Source organism: Hordeum vulgare, chromosome 7H (genome assembly GCF_904849725.1).
Source record: "Hordeum vulgare subsp. vulgare chromosome 7H, MorexV3_pseudomolecules_assembly, whole genome shotgun sequence".
In the NCBI taxonomy this organism is placed as follows: domain Eukaryota; kingdom Viridiplantae; phylum Streptophyta; class Magnoliopsida; order Poales; family Poaceae; genus Hordeum; species Hordeum vulgare.
This window is the reverse complement of record NC_058524.1, coordinates 448,820,520-448,829,841: the sequence shown is the minus strand read 5'-3', so window position 1 is coordinate 448,829,841 and position 9,322 is coordinate 448,820,520.

The window sequence follows — 9,322 nt, the reverse complement described above, 5'->3', positions numbered from 1 at the left end:
TTGGATTTCAAGGACTTTAATGGTGATAGTTGTTCTTTGATTGATTGTGTTTCCATGTTGCAATCCATGTTGAATTCTCCACATGCTTATAATCAAAATAAAGCTTTTACTAAACATATTGTGGATGCTATGATGAAATCTTTTGAAGAAAAACTTGAGTTCGAAGTTTCTATACCTAGGTATTAAGATTAAAATTAAATATTATGAGTGCCATGCTTTGTGTGATTTGGGTGCTAGAGTTTCCACGATTGCAAAAACTTTATGTGATGTGCTAGGTTTCCGTGATTTTTATGATTTCTCTTTAAATTTGCATCTAGAGGATTCCACCATTAAGAAACCTATGGGAAGGATTAATGATGTTCTTATTGTCGCAAATAGGAATTCTGTGCCCGTAGATTTCATTGTTCTTGATATAGATTGCAATCATACATCTCCTATTATTCGTGGTAGACCTTTCCTTAGAATGATTGGTGCAATTATGGATATGAGGGAAGGAAAGGCATGGAGCACTTCCATATAAAGAAAATAAAATTACCTTATGAATCCATTATGAGAGCTACTTATGGATTGCATACCAAAGATGACAATACCTAGATCTATTGTATTGTGCCTAGCTAGGGGCGTTAAACAATAGTGCACGTTGGGAGGCAACACAATTTTATTTTTATGCTTTTGTTGTTGCTTTTGTTTTTGAGTTCTGCACACATTATTACCTCTGTAATAATTGTGTTTTCTTGTTTTAATTAGTGTTTGAGCCAAGTAAGATCTTTGGGATGGTCTACGGTGTTTGCAAGTTGATTTTGCTGAAAAACAGAAATTTTTGCTCTCAGTCCAGGAATTTTGTAAATTCAATGGAACAAGATTTTGGTCTGAATTTTTTTACAGATGATTGATATAAAAATTTCCCTGATTTTCGTAATTTTTTAGAATTTTTAGAGTTAGAGAAGTATTCGAAGTTTATAGATTGCTACAGACTGTTCTGTTTTTGACATATTTTGTTTTCTTTGTGTTGTTTGCTTATTTTGATGAATCTATGGGTTGTATCGGGGGGGTATGAACCATGGAGAAGTTGGAATACAGTAAATATTTAACCAATGTAAATAAAGAATGAGTTTATAACCGTACCTAAAGTGCTGATTTATTTTTCTTATACTAACGGATCTCGTGAGTTTTCTGTTGAGTTTTGTGTTGGGAAGTTTTCAGGTTTTGGGTAAAGATTTGATGGACTATGGAATAAGGAGTGACAAGAGCATAAGTTTGGGGATGCCCAAGGAACCCCAAGCCATATTCAAGGATACCAAAGAGCCTAAGCTTGGGGATGCCCCAGAAGGCATCCCCTCTTTCGTCTTCAACCGATCGGTAAATTTACTTGAGGCTATATTTTTATTCACCACATGATATGTGTTTTGCTTGGAGCGTCTTGTATGACATGCGTATTTAATTTTTAGTTTGCCACAATCATTCTTGCTACACACATATTTTGGGACACACATGCTGAATCGTAAATTTATTAGAATACTCTATGTGCTTCACTTATATCTTTTGAGCAAGGTAATGTTGGTCTAGTGCTTCACTTATATCTTTTAGAGCACGGTGGTGTTTTATCTTATAGAAATTATTAAACTCTCGTACCTCACTTATATTATTTTGAGAGTCTTTAAACAACATGGTAATTGGTTCAGGTTATGAATTTAGTCCTTATATAATGGGCATCCAAGAGGGATATATAAAAACTTTCATATTAAGTGCATTGAATATGATGAGAAGTTTGATTCCTTGCATATAGTTTTGAGATATGAAGATGGTAATATGAGAGTCATGCTAGTATGTAATTGTGAATTGAAAGAAATACTTGTGTTAAAGTTTGTGATTCCTGTAGCATGCACTTACGGTGAACCGTTATGTGATGAAGTCGGAGCGTGATTTGTTTAATGATTGTCAACCTTTGTGAGGATGTCGGGATCGCGCGATGGTTAACTCCTACCAAACCTTCCCCTAGGAGCATGCGTCTAATAGTTTGCTTCGATAACTAATAGGCTTTCGCAGTAAGTATGTGAGTTCTTTATGACTAATGTTGAGTTCATGGATTATACGCACTCTCACCCTTCCACCTTTGCTAGCCTCTCTAGTACCACACAACTTTCACGGTACATTAAACCCACCTTCCTCAAAACTGCCACCATATACTTTCCTCAATAAAACCACCATATATACCTATTATGGCATTTTCGAGATATATTGCCATGCAACACCGTCGTTCTGTTTTTTATGACACGCACCATCACTTCCATATTGCTTATACAGTCATATTTTGTTCTATATATCGAGTTGTAATCTTTGAGTTGTAAGTAAATAAAAGTGTGATGATTTGCATTATTAGAGCATTGTCCCGTGTGAGAAAAGGATGATGGAAGTTATGATTCCCTCACAAGTTGGGATGAGTCTCCGGACTTTCCAAAAATAAAAGAGGCCACCGAAGCCCATATAAAAAAATGAAAGAGGCCAAAGATGCCCACCAAAAAAGGAAAAAATGAGAGAAAGAGAGAAGGGACAATGCTAATATCTTTTTCCAGACTTGTGCTCGAAAGTAGCACCATGTTCTTCATAGAGAGTCTCATATTTTGTCACTTTCATATAACTAGTGGAATTTTTCATCTTATGCACAACCACTTAGTTTTATTTTTGAGCTTTCATACACTTATAACTCTAGTGCATTTGTTGCATGGCAATCCCTACTCACTCACATTGATATCTATTGATGGGCATCTCCATAGCCCGTTGATATGCCTAGTTGATGTGAGACTATCTTCTCCTTTTTTTCTCCTGCAAACTCCACCATATTGTATTCCACCTATAGTGTTATATCCATGGCTCACGCTCATGTACTGCGTGAGAGTTGAAAAGGTTGAGAACATAAAAAGTGTGAAACAATTGCTTGACTTTCATCGGGGTTGTGCATGATTTAGATACTTTGTGTGGGGAAGATCAAGCATAACCAGACCATATGATTTTGTAGGGATAACTTTCTAAGGACATGTAATTTCGAAAGGACGCAATTGCCTTGTTAGTATGCTTGAAGTATTACTGTTTTTATGCCAATATTATACTTTTGTTTTCAATTTTATGGATCTGAATATTCATGCCACAATAAAGAATATTACATGGATAAATATGTTAGGTAGCATTCCACATCAATTTTTTTGTTTTTATCATTTACCTACTCGAGGACGAGCAGGAATTAAGCTTGGGGATGCTTGATATGTCTCCAACGTATCTATAATTTTTGATTGTTCCATGCTATTATATTATCTGTATTGGATGTTTTATATGCATTAATATGCTATTTTATATTATTTTTGGGACTAACCTATTAATCTAGAGCCTAGTGTCAGTTTCTGTTTTTTCCTTGTTTTTGATTATTGCAGATAAGGAATATTAAAGAGAGAGCAAACAGAATAAAATCTTTGGAATGATTTTTCTTGGACGAGAAGAAACCTGCCAGACTTGGAGGGGGGGGGGGGCAGAAGACCTGTCGGGAGATGGCAAGCCTGCAAGGCGCGCCCCTGGTTTGTGGCCCCTGCAGGCCTCCTGACCCTAATCCTCCTCCTATAAATTCCCAAATATTCCCCAATACCAACAGAAAAACAAAAAAAATACTTTTCAACCGCTGGGAGCCTTTGTTCCCGTGAAATCCAATTTGGGATCCTTTTCCTGTAATATGCCAGAGGGGGAATCGATCACGGAGGGCATCTACATCAACTCCATTGTGCCTTTGATGATGCGTGAGTAGTTCACCACAGACCTATGGGTCCATAGCTAGTAGCTAGATGGCTTCTTCTGTCTCTTTGTTCTTCATTACCATGTTCTTCATGATCTTCATGAAGATCTATCCGATGTAATAATCTTTTGCGATGTGTTTGTCGAGATCCGATGAATTGTGGGTTTATGTTCAGATTATCTATGAATATTATTTGAGTCTCTTCTGAATTCCTATATGCATGATTTCATATCTTTGCAAGTCTCTTCGAGTTATTGGTTTGGTTTGGCCAACTAGACTAGTAATTCTTGCAATGGGAGAAGTGCTTAGTTTTGGGTTCAATCTTGCGGTGTCCTCATCCAGTGACAAAGTAGGGGTAGCGAGGCACGCATTGCATTGTTGCCATCAAGGATAAAAATATGGGGTTTTCATTATAATGCTTGAGTTTATTCCTCTACATTATGTCATCTTACCTAATGCGTTACTCTGTTCTTCATGAACTTAATACTCTAGATGCAGGCATGGGTTGGTCGATGCATGGAGTAATAGTAGTAGATGCAAAATCATTTCGGTCTACTTGACACGGTCGTGATGCATATATGCATAATCATTGCCTTGGATATCTTCATAATTATTCGATTTTCTATCATTTGCTTGACAGTAATTTGTTGAACCACCATATTATTTGCCTTCATGAGAGAAGCCTATAGTGAAACCTATGCCCCCCGGGTCTATTTTACATATTATACTTTCAGATCTATAAACCAAAAATACCAAAAATATATTGCCGCCATTTATGTACTTTTTTTTACTTTTCGTTCTAGCAATCTTTTATATCTATCTCTATCAGATCTCATCCTTGCAAATAACCTTGAAGGGATTTACATCCCCTTTTTAGCGTTGGGTGCAACTATTTGATTGTTTGTGTAGGTGCGAAGATTGGGGCCTTGCTTGTTCCTCCTACTGGATTGATACCTTGGTTCTCAACAATCTGAGGGAAATATTATCTACTTTGCTGCATCACCCTTTCCTCTTCAAGGGAAAACCTACGCAAGCTCAAGAACTAGCATCTATTCACCCCCTGTACACACCTCTTCCATCGATCCGACAATTGGTATGAGAGCAAGGTCTCCATAACCTTAGTTTAATCACCATTAGAGGAAGATGGATGTGCCTAGTTCGGGGAATATTAGTTGTACAGTGCCTATTCTTGATGGGTAATTTTATAGATAATTGAAAGATGAAACGCTTGATATATTTGATGAAACGCTAAAGGATATGTCATTACCATTAACAATGTCATTGTTGAAACCATTTGCATGCATAAACATGAAAATTTCCATAGTAAAAAATTTGATAAAATTCTTGATTCTTATGACGAGAATATTCCGTCTGACAATGACAATGTGAAGCATGGATACTACGATGAAGACGAGGAGTTTGACATCGAGTATGAGAAGACCATGAGGAGCCTTAGTCTTATGGAAAACCTGAGAGACTACATGGCCGGAGGGAAAGAGTGGATACTTGATAGTGGATGCACCAATCACATGACCGGAGATAAAGACATGTTCCATGACATCACACCAAACCATGGAACTCGAAGGCATGTGACTTTTGGAGACAACTCCAAGGGTAAGGTGCTTGGTCTTGGTAAGGTGGACATATCTCGTGATAGCTCCATTCAAAATGTCATGCTTGTTGAATCCCCTGGCTTCAATCTTCTTTCCATTTCTAGACTAGAAGACTTTGGTTTAAATGTGGTATTTACGAAATTTGGCTGCCATGTGTTTAATAGAGACACTCATAAAATGGTATTTACTAGTTTTCACAAAGGTGATCTATACATTGTCGATTTCACTAGAAAAATCCAGACCCCATACATGTCTTGTTGCAAAATCTTCTAAAGGTTGGTTTTGGCATAGAAGGGTAGGACATATTCGTATGCGTAACCTTGACAGGCTTATCAAAGGTGATCATATTCTGGGTGTTAAATATGTTATCTTTTACAAAGATAGACTTTGTAGTGCTTGTCAAGCAGGAAAGCAAGTCGGTGGAAGTCATCCCATGAAGAACATCATGACTACAAGAAGGCCACTCGAGCTGCTTCACATGGATCTCTTTGGTCCCAATGCTTACAAGAGCCTCGGTCGAAATTCTTATGGTTTAGTCATTGTTGATTATTTTTCCAGATTTACGTGGGTATTCTTTCTTGATGATAAGTCATAGGTACAGAAGATCTTCAAGAACTTCGCTCGGAAAGCCCAAAATCAATTTGAAGTGAAGATCAAGAAAGTTCGAGCGATAACGGAATGGAGTTCAAGAACTCTATTGTGGATACTTTTCTTGACGAAGAAGGCATCTCACATGAGTACTCGGTGACGTACACACCTCGTCAAAATGGAGTTGTTGAGAGGAAGAACTGGACTCTCATAGAGATGGCTAGAATGATGCTTGACAAATACAAGACGCCAATACACTTTTGGGCAGAAGCCGTGGAAATAGCTTGTCACGCCATAAACCGACTCTACTTACACAATCTTCTTGGTAAAACGGCATACTAGCTACTCACCGAACAAAACCCCACCTTGGATACTTTCGAGTATTCGGCTCAAAGTGATACATTCTTGATAAGCAACATCTTGCTAAATTTTCTCCTAAATCTCATGAAGGTTTTCTACTTGGTTACATATCAAACACTCACACTTACCACGTCTACAACAGCTTCACTCGAAAAGAAGAAGAGACGGTAGATGTGAAGTTTGATGAATCTAATGGTTCGCAAGTTGTCGGTGCACTAAAGACTGGGGTCTCTAGTGACCCGGACTTGTGCACGGGAATGAAGAGCCCCTGATGGTAGGGCGTGGCAGAATCCAGACAAGAAGCACCCCAAGGTATCCAAGGCCCGGGCAAGCGTGCCTTGCCGGGAAAGTACCCAAGGCCGCGTTCGTTTAATGGACATGATGAACACACCTAGCGCAAGGCCCCGGCGAGCCTCCCTCGTTGGGAAAACAGACGAATCCCCCGACAAGCTTCCTTGCCGGGACGAAGCACCAAGGCCCCGGCAAGCACCCTTGTCGGGATGACATGGCAAGGCACTAGAGAGCGACCGCCCTTGCCATAGTGCCACCACCCCCCGAGTTCCAGCGCATTCCGCATGTGCTAGCGGGGCATCCAGGTGTCGAAACACCTCGACAAATGTCTTCACCAACACTTAGCTGACATGGACAAGACGTGCATTTAATGCACCTGATAGCGGTAGATAGATAAGCGCCGCTGTAGGTTCACTATAACATCTCGTGAACCTACCATCGAGCACTGTAGGTGACCCCTTTGCCTATAAAAGGAGGCCCTTAGCTCATTCACAGGGGGTTAGACTCTCTGGAGATTGGCCAAGAAGACGGTTATCATCACTGTAACGAACAACGAAAGAACACTTAATACGATCAGACAAGCAGGACGTAGGGATTTACACGTAAGTGGCCCGAACCTGGGTAAAAAGGCTTGTCGGGTGTTGATCGTTAGGTCTGCTCTTGACGTTGCTTTTCCCCTGCCTACGGTCACAAGGGTATCATGTTGATCCCCATAGGTGTCGACCTAGCATCACCGACATCTTCGGCACGCCAGGTAGGGGGAGGGGGAGAAATGCGTGAATCGGAGCAGGTTCAACGCCGGCTCCATTGAAGTTTGGAAACGGAGTACCGCGATAGGCGCCCTGTTCTGCTACGGCTTCCCAAGGCGTGCACAAGCGCATTGCTACACACGCGCGTGCGGCAGGGAGGCGGAGACTCCAAGAGTAGCATCGTCGAGCCGATGCATCGCTCGGGGGGGGGGGGGGGGGGGAGGGGGCGACACGCAGCTGTCGAGGGCGTGCCTGGGCGCTTCACATAGGCCCCGGCGCATACACCAGCGGACACACGTCCGCGGAGCGATCAATAGTCATTGAGGATGCGCCACACGGTCCAAAAGCCCCGGCGCGCACTCCAGTGCGAATGTTGCGCCCCTGAGAGCGTCGCATCGTCGCCCAAAGACGCGCTCGGGGGCTCCGCAAGCACGGCCTAGCAAGAGAAAAGCAAAGGGGTTACACCTTGGCTGGCTCTTTCTCCAAGCGACGGTCACGGACCATCGGCATGAAGTCCTTGCCGGAGGAAAGACCGCAGGAGCGGTGATTCCCTGCTCGCCGAGGGCTCCTATGCCCCGGTGAAAGATTCAAGCGCCTTGCAGCCACGGCGCGGACAGATAAGTTCTTGAGTTTGAGATTCAGATTTGAAGTAGATAGATTATTTGCTTTTTCCCTTCGAAAGTTTACAATCTTTGTGTGAGGAGTTTGCGCATACTGGGACCTTCCCAAAGCTTAGTGCACCTTATCTTTGTTTCGAACTCGTTCAAACAACTTGAATGGCCATAGAGCGCCTTCAAACAGTTGCGAACCTGGTCAACAAAGCAAACTCTTTTAGTGAATAAGGTTGCGTCAATTTTAACAATTTCAAAACCCTTTTCAGTGAGAAACTTCGTTAGGCATTTGTACCAAGCTCTATGGGCTTGTTTAAGACCATATAAAGCTTTATGAAGTTTGTAAACACGATTAGGTTTCTTAGGGTTCTCAAAGTCGGGAGGTTGTTTAAGATAAACTTCCTCCTCAATGTCACCATTTAGAAAAAGCACTTTGATATCCATTTGGTAAAGAGTAATATCATGGTGATTGGCATAAGCGAGAAGAATGCGAATGGCTTCAAGTCTAGAAATGGGTGCATAAGTCTCACTGTAGTCCATACCTTCGACCTGCGCGTATCCTTGGGCTACCAGGTGTGCCTTGTTGCGTACGACTTGTCCATCTTCATCTTGCTTGTTCCGAAACACCCATCTTGTACCAATGATATTTTGGTCACCTTCGGGCTTCTCAACTAGTGTCCATACTTGATTCCTCTCGAAGTTGTGTATCTCTTCGTGCATGGCATTCACCCAATCTGGGTCTTGAAGGGCTTCTTCAACCTTCAAAGGCTCAATGCTATAGATGAAAGAATAATGTTCATAAAAGTTAACTAAACGAGATTTAGAGCGAGTGATTCTCCGGGTTTTATGTCACCATAGATTTGATTCAATGGATGGTCTCTGTCCACTCTTACTCAAACTCGTGATAGCTTCTTGTTGTTGGATGGAGGAGCTTCTCCATCATCATCTTCTTGCTCGTTGTCGTTAACTTCATAATCTCCTTGAGGTCGTGGTGAGGAAGGTTGAGGTGCATCATCATGATGTACTTCTACCTCATCTTCATCATGTCATGTACCGCTTGTGGATGCTTTCGTGTCGTTTTGTGGTTTTCCTTGACGCGAAGTAGGAGCTTCCACTTGAGTTGATGAAGTACTCTCCTTCATCTCCATGGGACGAATATTGTCAATGGATAAATCTTGGATAGCTTCCGAAGGTTCCTTATCTACTACATCATTTGGCAATTGTTCGACTTGCAGACAATTAGTCTCATCAAACTTCACATCTACTGGCTCTTAAACTTCTTGAACGAAGTTGTTGTAGACACGGTAAGTGTGAGAGTTCGATCCGTTACCA